This window comes from Aotus nancymaae, unplaced genomic scaffold (assembly GCF_030222135.1).
Source record: "Aotus nancymaae isolate 86718 unplaced genomic scaffold, 86718_ANA_hifiasm-v0.15.2.pri h1tg000009l, whole genome shotgun sequence".
NCBI lineage: Eukaryota > Metazoa > Chordata > Mammalia > Primates > Aotidae > Aotus > Aotus nancymaae.
The window spans coordinates 12153694-12175674 of NW_026988420.1; positions in this window are offsets into that span (position 1 = coordinate 12153694).

Genomic DNA, 21981 nt, shown 5'->3' on the forward strand with positions numbered 1-21981 from the left:
ATGTAGGATGAATTATGTGTGACAAATGGTCATGTCAGGTTCCCTTACTGGAGGACTAGTTATTGTATGTCTTGAGGCATGTATATAATGTTCTTGACTATGTCATCTGCCTGGCCACATAAAACAGTAAAATTTCTTTATGCCTTTATAATCTCCTGTGATGCTCATTACAATCTGGTTTAATACTTCAATAATAAAACTGTTTTCCTTCTCTACTACTTTGTGGAGAGGTTTTCTGGGCTGAGAGAAGATTTTTGTTTTTAGTTATATTTCCCCAACATTCCCTCTTTATCCTAAAATCCTAATTCAAACCCACCAGGCTAGGAAGACTGGAACACAAACTACAAATCTCAGAAAAATATGCATTTCTAATTAATTTTTTATAGTTCTCACTCCTTATTAGTCCTGAGACATACTCTCCTATTAGTAATACAAAACTGGTAAGTACTGCAAAAATAAAGCCTCTGTGACCATGAACCTTTTATTAGGGGGGTATCAGGTGAGTTCTATTCTTTTGAGAGTTGGTCAAGATATAGTTTATTTCTTTATTCTTCTGGCTATTTCATACAATTCAGAGGCATGGCACACATCCTTTATTGATGTGCACTAAATCAAAACCCTTAAGGTTTCATATAATTAAAATATTTTAGCTTTATTTCTAACCATAAATCAAATTTCCTCAGGTCTCACCAATCTATGAAACAAATAAGACTTGACTTTTTAAAAGTAACTTAAGTTTCAGTGGCTTATAACTCTAATTTGCTAAGACAATACATTATAAAGATGCACCTAACATTTGAAAAAGACACAGGAAAAAAAAAAAAGCCAGTTACCAGAACAGTCAAACAAAACGGAATAAGATCTCAAACGTGAAGCAAAGGCATCTTGTCGGGACTGGGGCTTGCAGTCAGAGCTGGATGCGAAGCAAAGGTGAATCCAAGCTAGTGGCCACAAATCCTTCCTGGGTTCTAGAGACTCGGGTAGGACTGAACCTACAGGAAGAGACGAAGGAGCCCTAGCTATTGGAAATAAGTAGATCCAGACACTGGGAACGGTTCACTCAAAACTTCATTGTTACTTGTTATGGACCAGTCACTATTTTAGATATTGGTAATTTAACAGAGCAGCAATCAATCAAGGAAGGCCCCTGCTCTCCTGGAGCTTTCTGTCTAGTGAGGAAGACAGATAGCAAGCAAGAAAACACGTAAGAAAACTTCAGACTATGGAAACTGTTTTGAAGGAAACATACTGTGTTATGAAATGAAGAATGGCAGACAGTGAGGAGGATTCAAACTGCATCAGGAAGGGCTAAGGGGAAACATCTGAGCTGACTCCTGACCTGACAAGAGAAAAGCAGCACCATAACCTGGAAGATCTACAAGAAGAGACTTCCAGGCACAAAGGTGAGCAAGTTAAAAGGCATAGGAATTTGACCTGTTTGAAGGAAAATCAGTTTGGCTGAGCAGGAGGCTGGAAGGGGATGGGGCAGTCAATTATTTAGGGTCCCATCACCCGTGTAAGAAGTTTGGATTGCTTGAAGTAGATTGGGATGGCAATGAAGATTTTAAGAATAGAGGTGATAGAATCAGATTTATATCATAAAATGAACCCTACGTGGAAGATGGATTGCAGGTGGGCAAGATTGAGAACTCTTTGTATGTGTAAATGAAAGGTGATGGTGTTTCGGACTTGAGGGAAAAACAGTGAAAATATGCAGAAATTGACAGATTCTGGACACGTTTTTGCAGAGTAGCTAATAGAACTTGCTGATGTATATGTGTGAGGAGTGAGGGAATGCAGAATGAAAAAGAACCCCTAGTTTGGTTGTCTAAAAAAATAGGTGAATTGCTGCTCTTACTTTTTATCTGAGGATCTCTCCCATAATTCTTCTCATAATACATTTGTTGTACTCCAATATATTCTGCTTTCTAGGTCTACCAAAGTGTTTTTCTGCCTCTCAAACTTTATAGCATTCTTGATCAGAAAGCCTCTGACTGAACCTAATATTTATTCTAAGACTCCTCAGAACTCCCTTCCTTTTGAGAGTCTAGTGTTCACATCTACTGGGCTCTGATGGGAACAAACTCCCAATCATTCTCTACACATCCCAGAGTGACTTTTCAGAAACATAAATATAATGCAAATTATTCTCTTACTTAAAATTACATAGTAATTATCCATAGGCTTTTAAAGTTCAAATCTATGGCTTGACCCCCAAGACGGATTCGTCCCCATCCATCTGCCACCTCCTTTCCTTCCAGTCTCCAAACACTCTCAGGGCTCCACCCACGGCCAAATATTTGATGTTCCAGGAATACAATAATTTTGTGCTTTATATAGAGTATTCACTCAGGCTTGAGTGTCCTTCCCCACATCATAGCAACTCAGCTCAAGACATCTTTTTGGGAAAACTTTGAGCCCCCAATTTGAATTAATGATTCCTCTATGTCCTCAAAGTTCCCTGAGCATAGTACTATTGTATCCTTTATCACTCTGTGTTATTATATTTTCTGTTTCTCATTAGACAAAGATCCATTTTTTTGAAAAGAACTATGTCTTATTTAGTTTTGTATTTTTCACACCTAGTATACGGTAGATGCTCCATGAATGTTAGTGAATAGACTACTTATCAATAAATGTATGTGTGTATTTAAAAAGCCACAGTCCACCTATGGAAGCACTAATTAATTTCCTAAGCTTTCTGTCATTTTCTAAAGATCCAACTTTTAGCGTGAAGAGCTAAAATGCTATAAATGTCCTTAAATCCATCAATCCAGAACACAATGATTCATTCTAGACTTCCTCTGTTGGCATCATTTGCTCACATGAGTTAGGAATGGGCAGCAGTTATAAGCAGCATCAACAGTCCAAGGACACCAAGCACATCTCAGGTACTCAGTCCAGAAAAACAGCCCACCCCATGGGTCGCCAAGTGAGAGCCACACTCAGCAGCAACTCTTCCCATGGTGAAGACTGAGAGTCCTCAAATCTGGACAGCTTATATACTCCTTATATTATCAAAATTTCTTCCTTTCACTTCTGGACAATATTCTTGCCTTTGTAATAGTCTCTCATGTATAAAAGTAATGTTCTTCTTTCCATCACAGTACCAATTCTCTCTTCTCAGTTTCCTTCTTAGATAATGTCTTACATCCTATCTAGGAATTTTTTTGTCCTCTCTAAGAAGCTAAATTCCTCAAGGTCTTCTGTCTTCTTAAGCAGAAAAAAATAGGGAATTTACAGTACACATAATTGGTGAGTATTTTAGATAGGAAGACAAACACTGTACATTAGAATAATTGCCTCAGTGGCCAAACTTCCTGGAAAGCAAAATGAGGCCACTTGGGAAATGCTCCCTATAACTTGCAACGGAACACCACTTGCCCTTTTGTGGCTGGGCTTCTGCAGAACTGTTTACCTTTGCCTCTGTCATAGCTGCCACCATCCCAAACAGCCCTGGACATTACAGAGTCAACTGCCCTGACCTTCAGGAACCTTTGCCATCATACGTTGCACCAGACTACATGTATTCTTCTTAAATGATCTTCAGGGATTTTTTACTTAGACTTTAAATCATTAGCTTAAATGAAAGGAAAATTTATTTTACAACTGCTAAAACTTTCAGGGACTATTAGTTTTCATAAGCCATACTTAAGTTCATGTGACTTTTTTACTGTCCTTTTCCAGTTTGTCCAGCAAACAGACCACAGAATTTCACCTCAATCCTGATGAGAACAGATATCAAGTGCAAATATTCTTTATGTCACCCTTCCTTTTAGAAGAAATATTTTTATAATAATGGTATAAATTGTCAATTCCAATGTTATCAAATGTCAGGTTCAGTTGATATATGACATCAAGAAGCATTTTACCCAACTTTTATGAGAGCTTATTTTCATACATCCATCTTTTTAAATTCTCTAACAAATATGCGTGCTCAAACAAAGATCAGGCAGTGCTTAATGCCTAGATACTTCAGTCTCCAATTTTGGAACAGAAACATTTTCCTAGTAAGTGATATTTCTCTCATCTGTAATTCAGAATTTCCATCCCAGGAGAGGTGTTCTAAATTCATGCTCAGTGTTCCAAAGACACATATGTACTCACTAAGAAACAGAGAGATCTCAACGGGGAATGGCAGGCCTTGGAGTTAGCACTGTGCAGTCAGAGGCAGAGCTACATGTCCTCAGGGCTGCTCCCCAGGACTGGAGCTGTGTCTTTAGACACCAGAGAGCATGATTAGCTTTCTCAACTTGTCTGCTATGATCGGCCTCAGCATTACAAAATGGACTTCCCATATATCTGACCTAGGATGAATGCTTACAACTCCTATGAATCATTCAGCACATAAATCCAAAATTTTACAAGACCAATTTCACCTTATTTAATCCCATAAAGAGCCATAATATAAATGATTCAGTTTGAAGAGTTCTTCTCTAGATTATAAACTCCTTGAGGCCAAGGACTTGGTCTCATACACTGTCTCTCTACAGATTGGCACACAGATTATAGGAGTTCAGGAAATATTTGTCCTCTCAAATAAGCATGGCTGCCTGATGCAAGTCCTAGGAGACTTCCTACCTCCCAAATGTGCCCCGTCCCTACTCAGAACACCATTCTTGCTTGTACCAGCTGCCCAGAAGCCTCTTTGTGTTTTTCCACAACTTCTTGGGTATCTGCAAAACTTTCCTTTTTCTATCAATTATCTTGTTGCTCTCCCATTCAATTTGCTCAATTGATTTATGCCTTTCATCTCTCTGGCAAAAGATGGGGATAGAGGATTTTGGACTTGTTCCCTGCAATTCGAGCCAAGAGTGGGGGGAATTTAACAATCCCTGAGCACACTCCTCTCTGCAGAAACGTTAAGCATTCTTTGGCTTTCCAACTTTCAGAATCTTTGTAATGATCTGGCCATTGGCCAACCTTCAGCAAAGTATAAAGAAAAAATAATGGTGTAATCTACAATTTCCTCAGGATATGTGTAGGAGACCTTGGCACAATTAAGTAGACACTTATGAAGTGCCTACTACATCTGGATGTTAGAATTTCTTGTCCTGAATAGAATTTTTAAAAGTTGGATTCTTTATAATTTTTAGTTGCCAAGCATGTGACAGAAGAGTCTATTTAAAGTAAAATTGGATTGCCACTGATGACAAGTTGCCCTCGAGCAAGACTTGTTTTCTAGAGCGGTTTCATTCAGTTAGAGGCTTTGGCAACAGAGACTCATCGCTCAGCTGTAGCCCAACACCTGACTTGCTATGGTGATGCTGCTACAGTGTCTCCAGGCTCTAGAGGAGGCTTTCAGCAGAAATGTGGGATTTTGATAGCCCAGAGGAACTGGAGGTGACCAAGGCAGGATCTACAAGCACTTTGCTTTTTCACTCCCTGTTCTAATTCCAACACCCAAACCCTTCTTCCCCCACCCAGAAGTTCAACCTCCCTACCCCAAAGGGCACTGATGAAAAGCAATGCAAAAGGATCTCACGCTCATTTATAACTAGGTGAGTTCAGGGAGAACCCAAGAAATCCTGTCTTCAAATAGACACTTATGTAATGCAAGAACAGACAGTACTTCTCTCCCCATCCTCCCTCTTCTGACCTCTTCTAACCTCCCCCATTATTAGAAAAAGAATCCAAATGCATCCCTAATATGAAAACCAACCATAGCAGACTCATTATGAGGAATGATGCAATGACTGTGTTGTTGAATTCTCACTTGGAAGGAGAATGGTGCTGTTCTGATGTTAGTCTTCTCAACAGGGAGTTCTCCTGAAAGCGCAGTAAAGCTCTCAAGTGCTATTTGGACATTTGTGTCTTTGCTTGACTTAGCCGGGGCAGCAGACAAGAGCTGTGGCTCCAACCACAGGATTTGTTTCTGGAAGTTCCTCACCAAGCAACAGCAGAAAGTCATCAAACATGGCCCCATAACCTCACTGGCACAAGTAGGAGAGAAATAAGCCTGGCATGAAGCCAGATGCAATTTTTATATTCATACTGTTGTTGTGAAATGTTCCTAGCAAATGAGAAAACCAAGTCCCCCCCGAGCCCTGAATTCAAGGGTTATAGACATAGAACATAGGGAGTAAGCTGCTGACTATGTTTAAAAGGAAAAGATTACAAACTGAAATAAATCAAAAAGCTACAAGAATTCAGAAGTCTCAAAGTTCAGTAAACCCTGGCTAGAGAAGTGTGACATGAGCTTAAGCTACAGAATAAACACCTACACCACACAAGCCACTGGAGAGAAATAAGAAAGTGAGGAAAATCCCAGAAATCCAAAAGAAAACTAGAAGCCTGTCACAAAATATTTGAAAGGATTTTTTTCTGAAAAGCTTATGTATCTGGTATTCAACTAAAAGCTCTTATTTATAACTTCCTTTCTAAATATGCCAGACTTGTTACTTCTACCATAAAACAAATTGTTAATCATAATTTAGCTAGCTAAACCAAGGGTAGGAAAACTCCTCCTGAAAAGGGCCAAATAGTAAATATTTTAGGCTTTGTGGGCCATTCTGTCTCTATTTTAAGTACTCAATTCTGCTGTTACAACATGAAAGTAGCCATGGACATATGTAAACAAATGGGTGTAACTCAGTTCCAGTGTAACTTAATTTTCACAAACAGAAAATGGGCTGGATTTGCTCTGTAGTGCATAGTTTCCAGACCCTTGAACTAAATAAAGTAATTCAAACTTGTAAAAAGTAACACCAAAAAAGTAATTTATATATTAAAAATTTCCCAATATTTGGAGCTGTCAAAACACCTCCACCCTTTCTATATAAAGAAATTTTGCATGACTTCCACACTTAGAGACATTTTAGAGCTCATCATTCAGTTCTACAGCAGCCACTGAATCCCACCTGGCAACAATGTGAAATCTTGGTGCGAGGTGTACCAGCATCACTGAGAAGCTAAGATGCTGTCCTCTGCATACTAGGGTGGATGGTAGGAGATTCTTTTACAGGGGGAAAAAAAAAAAGGTGAGGGAATGGAATCAAGACTTTTCTTGCTTTCTATCACTCTCAGTATTTCATTTGGAGAATTTTTGTTGTCCAGCTCCAAACTTCTGGAGCCTTTGAGTTTACATGCTGGCTGCTAGAAGGGGCATACTTCCACCAAGGGACACAGCAAGGGTCCCATTAAAGTCTTAGCTGTATCTACCAGCCAGTCACTTTGTATGCCTCTAGCCAAGAGAGCAGCAGGCGCAGAAAGAAGTCACCAACCTGGAGGAATCACTTTCCTTCACCGTGATCATCAAGAGGAGGTAGAACCGCTACTACACACTGGGGGCAGGTGTTTGACATCCAAGTGGCCCATTGGGGTATAACCTAGTACTATTTTGCCCAGCATTGATAGTGAACGGACAAGTACAGCAACCATGACTGGAGACAGGCATGATGCCCAGGAGCTCAGGAGCTCAGGCCTCTCAGGAATAAAGGTAAACAACTGGACCGGAAGAGGTCCTAGCCAAGGATGAGGGGTATGTGTAGGAGACATAAAAGGTGAAGGATATTGGTGCTGCCAGAAACTCGCTGCAGAAATAGGAGGTTGGGTTCATCTGGCTTGCCTCCTCAGTTTTCCCAGGAAAAGAAACCAACAAGAATCATAAGGGAGCCATTCCCAGATAGGATGACCTTATATAAAGCAATGGGTCCGACCAGCACAAGAAGAAAGCTTCAGGAGATGCTGTGATGTATCACCCAGATACCCGCTTCAGAACCAATGCTCAGATTGTCAGCTGTCCTAAGTGTTGACAGCTGAGCCACTCCTCAAGAACTGCTATCAAGTGAAGGGAGTTGCCTCACTTAAGATTAAACCTGGTGGGGCACGGTGGCTCATGCATGTAATCCCAGCACTTTGGGAGGCCGAGGCGGGCAGATCACGAGGTCAGGAGATCGACACTATCCTGGCCAACATGGTTAAACCCTGTCTCTACTAAAAACACAAAATATTAGCCAGGCATGGTGGTACATGCCTGTAGTCCCAGCTACTCGGTAGGCTGAGGCAGAAATCACTTGAACCCAGGAGGCGGAGATTGCAGTGAGCTGAGATCACACCACTGTACCCCAGCCTGGGTGACAGAGCAAGACTCCATCTCAAACAACAAAACAGATTAAACCCTTTCTGGGGCAAGTCCACATCTCATGGCTACTTGATACAGAAGAACAACACTTGCCTCAATTGAAGGCAAGTCTGAATGACCATCCCAACTCTAGAGCTCTCCATGGGATCACCAGAGGCCTCTGTGGTAACTGCATTGCCTTCAACTCGATCCTCTGTCCCATTCTATTCTCATATAGGCCCAAGGGGTGTTGTTCCTGAAATCATTCACAAAGAAACTTCTTGCACAAACATTTCCAGCTCACAGAACTTTTCCTAGGAAATATACCATAACTCAGCCAATATTGGTGAGGATTTATCTAGCACTCCATTTTGACATGTAATGGGGGATAATAATTTCCAACTCAGAGCATGGTTGGAAAAGAGTCAACAAGTTAATAAAAGCTGTGCAAACTGAAGTGCAACACAAATTTAACATGACATTTTTATTATTATTACTTTTCTGTGTCAGATGTAGTAACCAAGGAGAGGCAGTGGTCTTGCCATGCTTGTCTGCAGCAAAGGAATTTTTAACACAGTGTTTGGGTTAGTGAATACACAATGGCTTAACCTTCACAACTTGGTCTCTAGAGGCAGACAAACCTTTATCTCTATCTGATATTAAGCATTTACCTAATAAATTGAAGACATTGGTGATTATATTGAAAACACTAGTGATTACAGATTATGATATAATGCCTTTTATCTGTTGAACATTTTATTTTAGAATGAAAGAGTCTATTTTATTAGCCATGGGTTTTTATCATAGATCATTTCTGTATGTTAAAAGGAAAATATATGTGAAGGAAATTAATGTGTTTCTAAAACTTGTTCACACACACAGTTTGACTCTTTTGAATCACTGGACATCTAGTTTTTCTACATCCTATCAGTGTCCATCCAGAGCAAGAGTAGTGCAGTGTTTTATAAGGAAATCTCAAGCCAGATGTGCTGACTTTACAGTTACGCGGAGTTAGCCAACTTTTAATTCCAAATTTGAAAATGATGCTAAAAAACTCTAATATACCGTATCTCTCACCATCCGCACACCCATTTGCCTCTCGAGGATTAAAGCCTTACCACTGCCCCTGGGATTTTCTTCTAAATCCTTGGTACACATTCTGCAGGTTGTCCTGCCCCTCTTGATGTTTCTGCCTGAACAGAAACGACTCTAGCTGGCTGGAGTAAATGTAAGACTGCATCATTTTTCAGATGGAGTGTGATATCTGTTAAAATATTTTTAAAAGAGTCTGCCTTAAAAAAAAAAAAAAAAAAAAAATCAAACAATAGGCTGGGAGCAGTGTCTCATGCCTGTAATCCCAACACTTTGGGAGCCTGAGCCAGGTGGATCACGAGGTCAGGAGTTTGAGACTAGCCTGACCAACATGGTGAAACACCGTCTCTACTAAAAATACAAAAATTAGCCAGGTGTGGTGGTACCTGCCTGTAATCCAGCTACTCGGGAGGCTGAGGCAGGAGAACCGCTTGAACCCAGAAGGCGGAGGTTGCAGTGAGCTGAGATTGCGCCACTGCACTCCAGACTGGGTGACAGGAACTCTGTCTCAAAAAATAATAATAATCAAACAATAGAATAACCTCTCTAAAGTTCTGTTTCCTTGTAAAATAGGAAAATAGTACCTACCTTGCATGGATGTTGTAAGGACTGAATGAGATAGTCCAGAGGGAGTAATTAGCAGTGTCTGGCACATGGTTAGCATTTAATAAGTGGTATTTACTATTACTGTTATAATTATTAGTTAACCTTAGCTGAAAAGTGTTTTTCTATAAATACCATGCATTGCTTTATCCACCTCCAGTTTGTTCTTCCCACCTTTATGTGTATATGTGAAGAGCTAATGATAGGGTGTTTTTTCCTTCAGTTTCTCCTCAGGGCTTCATTATGGCTGCTTCCCATTAGACAGTGGAGTCTGCAGTAACTGATAGTTTCATATCTCCAGGTAAGTGATGGGTCACAATTCTGGATGGTTCCATCATTTTGACGCACACCACCCAAATGCTCTGTATCTGAACAAGAGCTCAGGTTTAAGGGTTTCAAATGGATTCCAAAGAAACACAGCAGAATAGCTCCCCTGTGGACATTCTAAAGAGACTAAAAGCCCTCCAAGCAGAAGAGTAGGGCAGAGGCTTCATGAGTTTAAGGTGTCAGGTGGAGTGCATATACCAGAAACAGGAGCCATTCTCAGATGCATCAGTAGCTGAAGAATAACCACCCAATGACTTTAATTGGGTGCTTTAATTCCTTACCAACCTGAGCAGGAAGTGTGCTTGTGAGTTCTTGAAGTCTCCTTTCTCTAATATGGTTTTCTATTTATCCCTAGTATAAAGCCTCCTCTCCTAACAGGCTTCAAGTTCTCACCATTATTCTTTCTCTGGGAAAACAGTGAAAATAAAGAAACTAAGTGTAGAATAGTAATGCAAAACAAACAAACAAAAGTACATTTTACCTAGGACCTGAAGGTGCCCATCAGAGCTCTCTCATTGCTAAAATTGTTATTGATGAGACTGTACTTTCATATCTCTCAAATAGTCTAGAGTGTTACCTGAGTGAAATTCAAAATAAGAATAAGACTTAATTTTTCTGAGATCTGATTTTAAATTTCTGTACTATAAACATGACTTTTTTTCTACTAAGATCCTTATGCAACATTCAAATCAACATGTTCTATGATCCTATTATTACTTTGAAAAATACAGTTATTGTCTTAGTTCGTTGGGGCTACTTTAACAAAATACAATAAATTTGGTGACTTATAAACAGCAGAAATTTGTTTCTCACAGTTCTCAAGGCTGGAAAGTTCCAGATTAAGGCATTGGCAAGTTCAGTAACTGGTGAGGTCCCATTTCCTGATTTATAGATAGAGGCTTCTCACTGCATCCACTGGGTCCTCTTTTAAACAGGTACTAATTTCATTCATGAGGTCTCCTCCCTAAGGATTAAATTACCTCCCAAAGACCCCACACTTCCTAATACCGCCTCATTAGTGATTAGGTTTCACCCTACGAATTTGGAGGGGACCACAGCCATTACCAAATCTATCTGGGTACCAAGGAAGAGGAGTAAAACCTCTTTGCAACTGTAGTTTCAACTCCATGGCTGCTTATATGACCACTGATGTTTACATCATTTATAGAAGTCAGAATATGGTGGGTTTTCTTTAATTATCATATTACTCAGAAACTTGTTTCCTAGATACTTTCTATCCTTCCTTATAAGAATTACAAACATTCCAGAAATCATTTTCAAGTAACTCAATTTCAACTAGTTATCAGGAATGCAGATGAAGAAAGATAAATTTGAAGAAACATGCTTAAAGTGAGGGAAATATATATATATATATATATATATATATATATATATATATATATATTTAACCACACTTAGAACAAAATATACACAATTCAAACTTCACAGACAGTGTTCTGTAGGTGACCATAGGCTAACACTGGATGGAACATCAGCTTCATTTGTGATATGCAGAATTTCACTTGTTATCAATCCATTGTAGAAGATTTTGTGCTATGGTTATGTATATTAGCTGTGAAGACAAAATAAGATGCAGAGTCTACATAACATGCACAAAAAGAAACATGTACACCAATATAAATATATTTGCTTGTATCCAAATCTCACATTTGCAGATTACCAAAAACAACAAGAAACGTAGTCAGAGTTGCTTTCTTTTTCTTTATCCTGTTACCTATTATGTCTAGCAATAGAAAAAAAGTATCACCCAATTCCTGTAGTGAGATCCATCTAATCTCTTCCTATTCACTTTATAGGGCTTGTGAAATAAGCACATCTATGTCTACACATAATTAGAAAGGAAGAAAGTCAAGATTGGAATGTGTCGGAAATGGTTTAATATTTCCATTTGAGATTTACCAAATTGGAAACTTTAGAGACTCATTAGAAGTCCCTATCAGTGCCCAGTTGATACTGAAAACAATCTCACAAGTCACTGACACTGACCCCATGATATCTGTTGTATGCTCCAAGTATTACTTTGCCTGAACAAATTCCACCTGCAAAGTAGAGCCTGGCTGGTAGAGCAGGTTGGAGCTCCAGGAACCAGTTCTGCAAATAGCCTGCTCAAAAATTGGCCTCACCTAAGATCAAAGAGCTGAAATTGATCTGTAGGCTTGCCTTTATATATCCAAAAATGGAAAATGAAACTTGAATTTCACAGCTAGTCTGAAAGAAAAAGAAAAGAAATGTGAATCATGATTTGCTCATAGAATAGCACATCAGCCAGGAGGGTGACAGAGGAGAGATCCAGTCCGAAAACGTGGTTGAAGGCACAACCCCTTACCCTGAGAGGGAGAAGCGTCGTCTTAAGGGCAGAGGCTGTCTCAGAAGCCACATGCTAGATGGAAAAGGGAAAAACTAAAGCAGAAGTTTGCTCGAAGTTGAAATTACTTTCATTAAATAGTGCCCATTTCTTTCACTGATCCCAACTTAACATAGGCTGGATTTATTCATTGAGACTCAGAAGAAAGAAACAGATTTGAGTAAGGTCAAGAAGAGAAAGCCACGACAAAAAGGTCTCTAAAGTCAAACAAAAGTGATAAACAATGAAAAGTCAACAAAAATGATAATAAAGAATTAAAACCATTTTCTCAGATTTCTTAGGCCATAAAGGATATTATGCTGTTCCGTGAGTTGTTGCCTTAGACATATTACTTATATAACCCCAAATTTAAGCATTTCAACTGCTTCTTTTTAAGACAAGCTTTACTTTATCCCCAAAAGACATTTAAAAAACACTTTTCACCACCCTAGTTATCCTTAAAGAAAAGCTTTATCCAGCTTCAGTTTGCACTTCCCACCCTTATCTGTCTGTGTGAAGAGCTAACGATAGGGTGTTTTTCCCTTCAGTTTCTTCTGGAGGCTTCATTACAGCTGTTTCCTGTTAGTCCAGGGCTGGGGGAGGGTCTGCGGTAATTGAGTTTCACATCCCCAGGGGAGGGATGGGTTGCCACTCTTGGCGGCACCATTATTTTTCTTTTTTTTTTTTTTTTTTGTTGCTGCATTTTAGGTTTTGAGGTACCTGTGAAGAACATGCAAGATTGTTGCATAGGTGCATACGTGGCAGTGTGATTTGCTGCCTTCCTCCCCTTCACCTATATCTGGCATTTCTCCCCATGCTCTCTCTCCCCAAATCCCCACCCCCCACTGCCCCTCCCCTATTTCCCCCCAATAGACCCCAGTGTGTAGTGCTCCCCTCCCTGTGTCCATGTGTTCTCATTGTTCAACACCTGCCTATGAGTGAGAGCATGTGGTGTTTGATTTTGTGTTCTTGTGTCAGTTTGCTGAGAATGATGGCTTCCAGGTTCATCCATGTCCCTACAAAGGACACTAACTCATCGTTTTTGATGGCTGCATAATATTCCATGGTGTATATGTGCCACATTTTCCCTGACCAGTCTATCATTGATGGGCATTTGGGTTGGTTCCAGGTCTTTGCTATTGTAAACTGTGCTGCAATGAACATTCGTGTGCACGTGTCCGTATAGTAGAACGATTTATAATCCTTTGGATATATACCCAGTAATGGGATTGCTGGGTCAAATGGAATTTCTATTTCTAGGTCCTTGAGGAATCGCCACACTGTCTTCCACAATGGTTGAACTAATTTACACTCCCACCAACAGTGTAAAAGTGTTTGTTTCTCCACATCCTCTCCAGCATCTGTTGTCTCCAGATTTTTTTTAATGATCGCTGTTGTAACTGGCGTGAGATGGTATCTCAATGTAGTTTTGATTTGCATTTCTCTAATGACCAGTGATGATGCACATTTTTTCATATGTTTGTTGGCCTCATTTATGTCTTCTTTTTTAAAGTGTCTGTTCATATCCTTCACCCACTTTTGAATGGGCTTGTTTGTTTTCTTGTAAATCTGTTTTAGTTCTTTGTAAATTCCGGCGCTATTATTTTGACACACACCACCCTTGTGCACTGTAACTGAACAAGAGCTCAGGTATAAGGGTTTCAAATGGATTCAAAAGAAATGCAGCAGGAAAGCTCCACTTTGGACATTCTCGAGAAACTAAAAGCCCTCCAAGCAGAAGACCAGGGCAGAGGCTTCACAGGTTTAAGGGGTCAGGCAGAGTGCCTGTACTGTGCCCAGGAGTATAGCAGGTGCTAAAAAATAATCAAAAGGAGTAAGAGTAAGCCATCCTGCCCTCTAGAGCTTAGAATGGCATTTCAAATATCACTGAGAGAAACAAAGTAACAGCAAATACCTCTTGGAAAGCCTAAGCACTCTTACTGAAGTAAATGGCTAATAAGTCCTTAGGGCTCCAGGGGCACGGTGGAGAATATAAATAAGACAGGTGGACTGGCCATGACAATTCAGAGAGGTAGATTCGAAGGCAACTGGAGAACACAGACTTCCTCCACCAAGCACAGCCTCTGCTCAGCCAAGCCAAGCACTGCCTGTACTCCTGGGCACAGTAAAGTCACTCCTCCTGACACCTTAAACTTATGAAGCCTCTGCCCTGGTCCCCTCTTGGAGGGCTTTTAGTCTCTCTAGAATGTCCACAGGGGAGCTTTCCTGCTGCATTTCTTTTCAATCCATTTGAGAACCTTACATCTGAGCTTTTGTTCAGATACAGATCATGTGTTAGGAAATATTCTTTTTTTCCAGAGAAGCCAGGTGCATATATGTGTTTGTGTCCATGTGTATTGATCATGAATCCAAACAATATTTAATTACTGCACAGCCTAAACAACAACAAAAAATGTCTGTGGCCTAATCCAAGCTTTTGGTCACTATCTTATAATCTTATGAGTTTCATTTTGGGGCACTCCCTAAAACTAAAAACAATTACATACAAATAAAATATAAATAAAGAAGGAAAGAAAGAAATATCCACAAACAGTTGGTATTATAGTTAGGTATGTCACTGTGGCTGCCATACCAGATACACTTTGAAATCTCAGTGACTTAAATTGCAGAGTCTGTATTCAGAAAATCTGCATCCTTCTAACTTTTCAGTTACTGGACAAACCTGACCATGACTGCTTCTCTTTCACAAATTTTCAGATCCCTCCCAGGAAGCAACTTGATCTCTTATGCAAAAACATTTCCTTAGAAAACCCACAGTACCTATTGGTCTTCAAGGAGACTCAAACATATTTACCTCCATCAATGGATTCAACTTTGACTCGAATTGGAAATCTAGTTCCAAACGCCAGAGGTCTGGCCCAAGTCTAGTAGCTTGCCACCCAAAAGCCAGTCACTCAGTATTGCCCAGGAAAAGAAGCTTTACTGCAGGTGGTGTCAGCCTAAGTCCATCTTTCTTTAACAGATTAAAGTTAGACATTTATATAGCAGGGAAGAAAAACAGGACAGCCAAGAGGAGTTAGTCACAGGCAGCAGGTGCATCTCATTGTCTGGGTGAAGTGATCTCAAAAGCCACAGTTCCCTGACACCATTCAGGAGGCCTGGTGGTAGGTTTCCTGAGAAAGGAACTCAACTACAACAAGTGTTTCTCAGGCTTCAGTTCTATGGGATAATTGAGCTAATAGGAGAGGCCTATTTGATGTTCTCACTAGCACTTTAGAAAGTGTAAAAAATGTGCACATATAAATATGAACAGGAAGGAATCTTTGTGACCACACAATCCTACCTTACCCTAGTCACTTCAATTTGCTGGTTGACAAATCTGTGGTTTTGAATGATGCCGTGATTTACCCAAGTACACACAGCTGGCAAGTCAAAGAACTCATTCAGGATCCCAGTCTTCCATTCATGTATCTCATTCTTTCTGCCTGCACCCCTTCTCCAAATGTGTGTAGAGTTCTAAGAAAAGTGTGAGCATCTATCACCTTGCCTTCTTTGTTCCACCTCTCTGATAATCAATATTTTGTTCTTTCAACTCATTAATTTTACTTCAATAAGATTCTCTTCACTTTTTGACTACTCCACTCTGTATTTTTCAAAACTTAAGAATAGAAAGTCATAGAACATGAATGGAAATTTCAAGCACAATACCAGCCTTGACTTTTGATTATGTTTTATGTGTTAGAGTTATTTTCTAAATAACTCTGTTATCATCTATGTGACTCAAGAAGCAGAAAGTTACTGCTTTCCAACCACTTTAATATAGAAAAATATTACCCACTTAATGAAGGCCATCTGTTGCACAAGCACTAAATTTCATATATTAATCAACTCAAAATAGGCCCTTATGATTTCAATATATTCTTGCACACACAATGCTTTTATCGTGCACAAAATCTAGGTTATTAGAGAGCTAAGTAGGAGGCAGGAATTTGAATTTAGAAGTGTATTTGAGACATGGACTGGACACTAACATTCAAGGTACACTGCAAGACTGAATCTCAATAATTAGCCACAATGTAATTATCTGAATTTTGAATTTTGAAGATTAAATTATGTTCTGATATCTGTTCATTCAGTCTCTCATGTGGTTCTAAAGCTTTCTGAGAACATTAAGGCTTTCTTTCCTCCAGACCAAAGCATTGTCAAGATTTTTTTTTTTTTTTTTAAGAGAGGAAGTCTTACTCTGTCACCCAGGCTGGAGTGCAGTGGTTCCATCTTGACCCACTGCAACCTTTGCCTTCCAGGTTCAAGCAATTCTCCTGTCTCAGCCTCCGGAATAGCTGGGACTACAGGCACCTATCACCACAACTACCTGATTTTTGTATTTTTAGTACAGACAGGGTTTCGCCATATTGGTCAGGCTGGCCTTGAACTGCCTTCAGGTGATCCACCCACCTCGGCCTCCCAAAGTGCTGGGATTACAGGTGTGAGCCACCATACCCAGCCAAGATTTCTTATCCTAGGCCATGTGTAACAGGCAGGTGGCATCTTATAGTCTCCCCAGCAAGGTATCAGATCAGCTGTTTCTGGTCTCATTCCTCAATGAAGACTGTACTGACCTGCAGCTGATTTTTCACTGCAGCTGGAAATCTTAGCATTAGAAGCTATGGGCAATTCATCCTATGCCATTAGCTTTGTATTGTGGTTTTTCATTCTAGCCACATAGAGTGATAAAAATTATTTTCCAGAGTTGACAGGAGAGAAACCAGAGTAGATGCTGTGGAGAGCTGCCCAGATCCTGACCCCTCAGAACTGACATGCTCTTTGAATGCCCAGGGCCTCTCATAAGAGGCCACAGTTTTAGCAGGAAGTCAACAGGCTAATGCAGATAGAAAGGTGGAAAGAATTTGGGTCCCTAGCATCTTGTTTGGATTCTAACTTAATCAGCTGCAGGCTTCTCCAGGAACTGCCCTCACCAAAACAGGCTGCCTTACCCAAAATCACACCCACTTTCTGCAGTCTGCATGAATGGTTATGCAGTGTCAGGGGTACAAAGGCTCAGTCCCACAGCCTCAATCAGGGACAACTCAGAATGGCTGTTCCAGCTGTAGAGCTCTTCATGTGGTTGGACGAGGCCTCTAAGGCAACTGCATTATAGCCCAACTCTCCACTCCCATGACCTTGACAGGGGTTGCTTCTGAGAGCACTTTCCAAGTAAACCTCCTGCAAGCAAATCTCAGTCTGTATTCTAGTAACTTGACCTAACACAAAGGAGACAGAAATGAGGATTCAATATGAATGTATCATATTTTGACAACATCTTGATTCCTTTTATTGAGTTCCATTTATATAAATATGAATGTGTGCGAGTGTGCAAAAAATACACTACTTCCTACATGCCAGGCACCATCCTAAACACTTTTATTAAAATTCAAAACAGCCCTATGAATTACATGCTATTATCCCTATTTCCAGATAAGAAAACTGACTTAATTGGCTATATCACAAAGCAGTAATTGGCAGAACTGGGATGTAAAACTAAGCCAAAAGACTCACACAATCATGTAAGAACATGAGGAGCAAAACTGAGGGTTGTGAGCATGTGCTGCCTTGTATGGGGCAACATCCCAGCTTGCAGATGATTAAGCTTTTGTGCTTCATTTCATGTCTGTCTCATCTGCTGCATTGCCAAAGGAGTCCCAGCATGGACAGGTTGCTTTTCATTAACATATAGTATAAACTTCATTTCTGAAGCCAGTGACATTAATCCTATTCCCCTTGCTAACAGTTGGTTTGAGATTTGTTATGTCATGCAATTCTTGCTACTGAAACATTAACTCTCCGGGGGCTTCTAGACACAAATTATAGAAAGACACAAATGGAGGGAAGGCTAACTTTTTCACTGGATGCTCTCGTAACACAGAAATTGGAACAGCCAGCAGCCATCAACAATCATAAGAGGCTACAGCTTTAGCAAAAGTCAACAAACTTATGCAGATATAAAGGTGGAAAGAATTTGGGTGTCTGGCATCTTGTTTGGATTCTAACTTAATCAACAACAGCCTCATCATACCTACAGACTTCATCTTATACAAAATAATAGATTTGTGTGTTGTTTTAGCCACTGAGTGGCTGGTGGGGAGTGGAGGGGGTGGTTGTTACTTGCTGCCAAAAGCATCCTACCTGTATAAAAGCCTGTAAAATTAGAAGGAAAATAAGGAACTGTGAGGGTTAGTAAAATGAATTTTTTCTTTGTTAGATATTACAAAGACACAGTAATAGACAATAAGAAATTAGTTAAGAATGAAAACAAATGAAGATAAAAATGATAACAGAAAAAGATCATATATAACAAAATTAAAAACAGAGTGAAATAAATTTTGTGAATTGATATAGAACACTAAAACCGTCCAGTTACTAAATCTAAATGCATAGCAGTAGAAAGTAGTTTGTTTCCAAAATGTTTCATTCATGTATTTTTATATTGATTCCTCAAGAATTTAGCTTAATTTAGTGAATGTTTTGTGTAACAAAAGTTTTACATTTATCTCAGTATTGTTGAAACTATTTTTCAAATAAGCCATAGTTATGTATAGTTATCACCATTTAACTTACTAGTAACAGAAACACAACTACAATCAACTTACAGTGACCAAAAAAAAATTTATATATAACAGATTCCCTTATGTCAAAATATGAAATTGTCCTGCAAGAGTTGTGAATTTGACCCACTAGCGCATATACCACAGTTATAGAATAAGGTTGACTAAGGAAAACTTTAGAAGCGGAGAAGCAGAGAGGGCCTAACTACCCCAAATCTCAACATCCCACAGGTTGATCTACAGACGCCAACACCAAAGTTCCAGGAGTGAGGAAGTGCTATTGGCTGAGCATCGTGTCCCCCAGAATTCACATGTTGAAACACTAATCTCAATATATTTGGAGGTGGGGTCTTTGGGAGATAATTAGGTCATGTGGGTGAGGCCCTCATGAATGAAGTTGTGCCCTTCTAAGAGACGAGAGAACTAGTGAGGTGTCTTTCTGCCATGTGAGAATACAACCACAAGTTGACAATATGCAACCCAGAAATGGGCTTCCCCAGAACCCGACTGCGCTCACTCCCCGATCTCAGACTTCCAGCCTCCAGAACTAGGAGAAATATATGTCTGTTGTTGATAATCAAACCAGTTTACTTCTCTCCTATTCATTTGATAATCAATTTTAAGGAGCTTCTTTGTTCAAAATACATATATATACACACATATGAAGATAGCTCCTATACAAGTATTAAAAATATAACTTCAAAATATAAATACCATGGAAATAGTCTTAATATATAAACAGGATATAGAAATGTATGGTATAATCCCAATTTTCTAAAATAATCATGTATATATCCATGAAAAAAATTAGAATAGTCTGGGTCATGGCATTAAAGACAGATATTATCATTTTTTATTATTTAAAATTAGTATCAATTCTATATTCAATAAAAACTTTCATATGTTTGTGCTAGAGATAGGTTATTAAGAACATTTATTTGCAGATTTGAACTTATTTCATATGCCTTTAGTTTCCTTTTTTTCAAGGAGAAGACAATAGTCATTAAATATGGCAGAATCATATAAGATCTTACACATTGAAACAAGATGATTCAGTAACAATGAATCAGATTTGTGAGGGATAAACATCTTTTTTCTTTCATTTTTTGAAAACACTTTTTCTAAAGGACTTAGGGTGAAAAGATAATTAATAAAAAATGAAGTAGAAGGTCTAGTAAGAGGCTTTGATCAGGTTGAGTGCCTGATGCTAAACACACACATACACAACTTCCTCCATAAAGAAGATAGGACAACCAAAATGAAAAACATTTTGCTACTGAATCTATACAGCTACAAGGATCGAGTCATTATTTAACACAAGTTTTTCTTTTTATGTTTTGTTAACATTTACTCTGTATTATAATCATGTGTGTCTCTTTCTTTTTCCAAAACTGATCTCCTTAAAGCAAAAACTGTTCTATTCACCTTCATAGCCCTAATACCTAGCTGGAAACACTGTGAAGATGACATGCAGCTTCTAATTGCCTCTCAACAGCCCATTTTCTGGGCAGCATCACCACATCCTGGCCAGTTTCCTCACCCTCACTCCTCTCCACTCTACCCCAAGCACACATATATAAAGTTGGGCTTGAAGCCAGAACTCTCATCAGATCCAACCCTTTTGAATCAGAAAGAATCTTCAAAAGGGCTGGATCAGAAAGATCACTCGGCCACCAGTGACCTCGATTTTATATAGGTTGGTGCAAAAGTAACTCCAGTTTTTGGCATTGAAAGTAATGGCAAAACCACCATCACTTTTGCACCAACCTAATAGGATTTTCAGGATCCAGAATTACAGTGGTTCAAAACTATTTTTATACAATGTGTAGAGAGCTTCAAATACAAAATGTTTACCCCCCCCCAAAAAAAATTACATGTTACTATTCACTATTGTTAAGGTGAGGTTAGATATATACTTGATTTTGAAGCTGATGTTCAATTTCTTCTGTGGTTTGAATGTGAATCCTCCAAAATTTAGGTGTTACCACTGTAGTGGTATTAGGAGGCAGTGGTATTAGGAGGTGGGGCCTTCAACAGGTTATTCAGCCACGAGGGTTAAAAGCAGCAGAGCCAGGGTATACTGGGAGCCACAGTTTCTGCAAATACTTTGGGGGCAGAAAAAGTGCTCAGGCCCCTCTTCCTTCTGAGCTGGGGAGTCAGCAGCAGTGAAGCATGGGGCCAGGCACTGAGGTTTTGGGGCTGGGTATCACACATGGATTCTCAGCTTTCTAGACTTGAAGCTGGATGGCAAGATGAAAGTTTGGTTGTCTCACACAGAGTAGGGATGAGCCTATTTTGTGTGTGGGATGAAAGGAAAATGGAATATGGTTGAACAAAAGGACAGACAGTGGTTGTCATCACTAACATTCATCAAACATTTGTTTCTTCCCCATCTAGACACTTGGTAGAGTTGCATTCTCTGTCCCTCTGTGGTTGGGTAGGGCAGCATGACTGGCTCTGACAGATAAAGTTGTGAGAGGAAATGCTGGGTGACACCTCCTGGCCAGAGCTCTTAATCAGCAACAAGAAGCCCTCCTTGGCTCTCTTCCCCATGCCTCAGTGGACAGCAATTTCCATGACAGTGACTGAGAAACAAGTAAGATTAGAACTTACTGTACGCATGCAAAGGACATGGAGCATAAACAAGAAATACATCTTTACTGTTTTTAACCACAGAGATGTGGAAGCTGGGGCTATGTCATCCAGGCCATCCTGACTGATGCTACCTCCTTTATTGTAGCATAAACCCCCCTCAAAACTGCCAAAACGGAGCCAGCAACATGTTATGATGCTCTGCCCTGGATGACTGCCTCCTCCATCTGCCTATGGTTTTTCTCATTCTAATGCCATTTCCCCGTGATATGTGCCCAGGGAGTGGTGATGCTGCAACTGCAGCATTTACTCAGCTCACACTGTTCAGTGTGCTGCTCACTGGGTCTTGGCTCACCTTACTCTTATTGTGGTAAGAA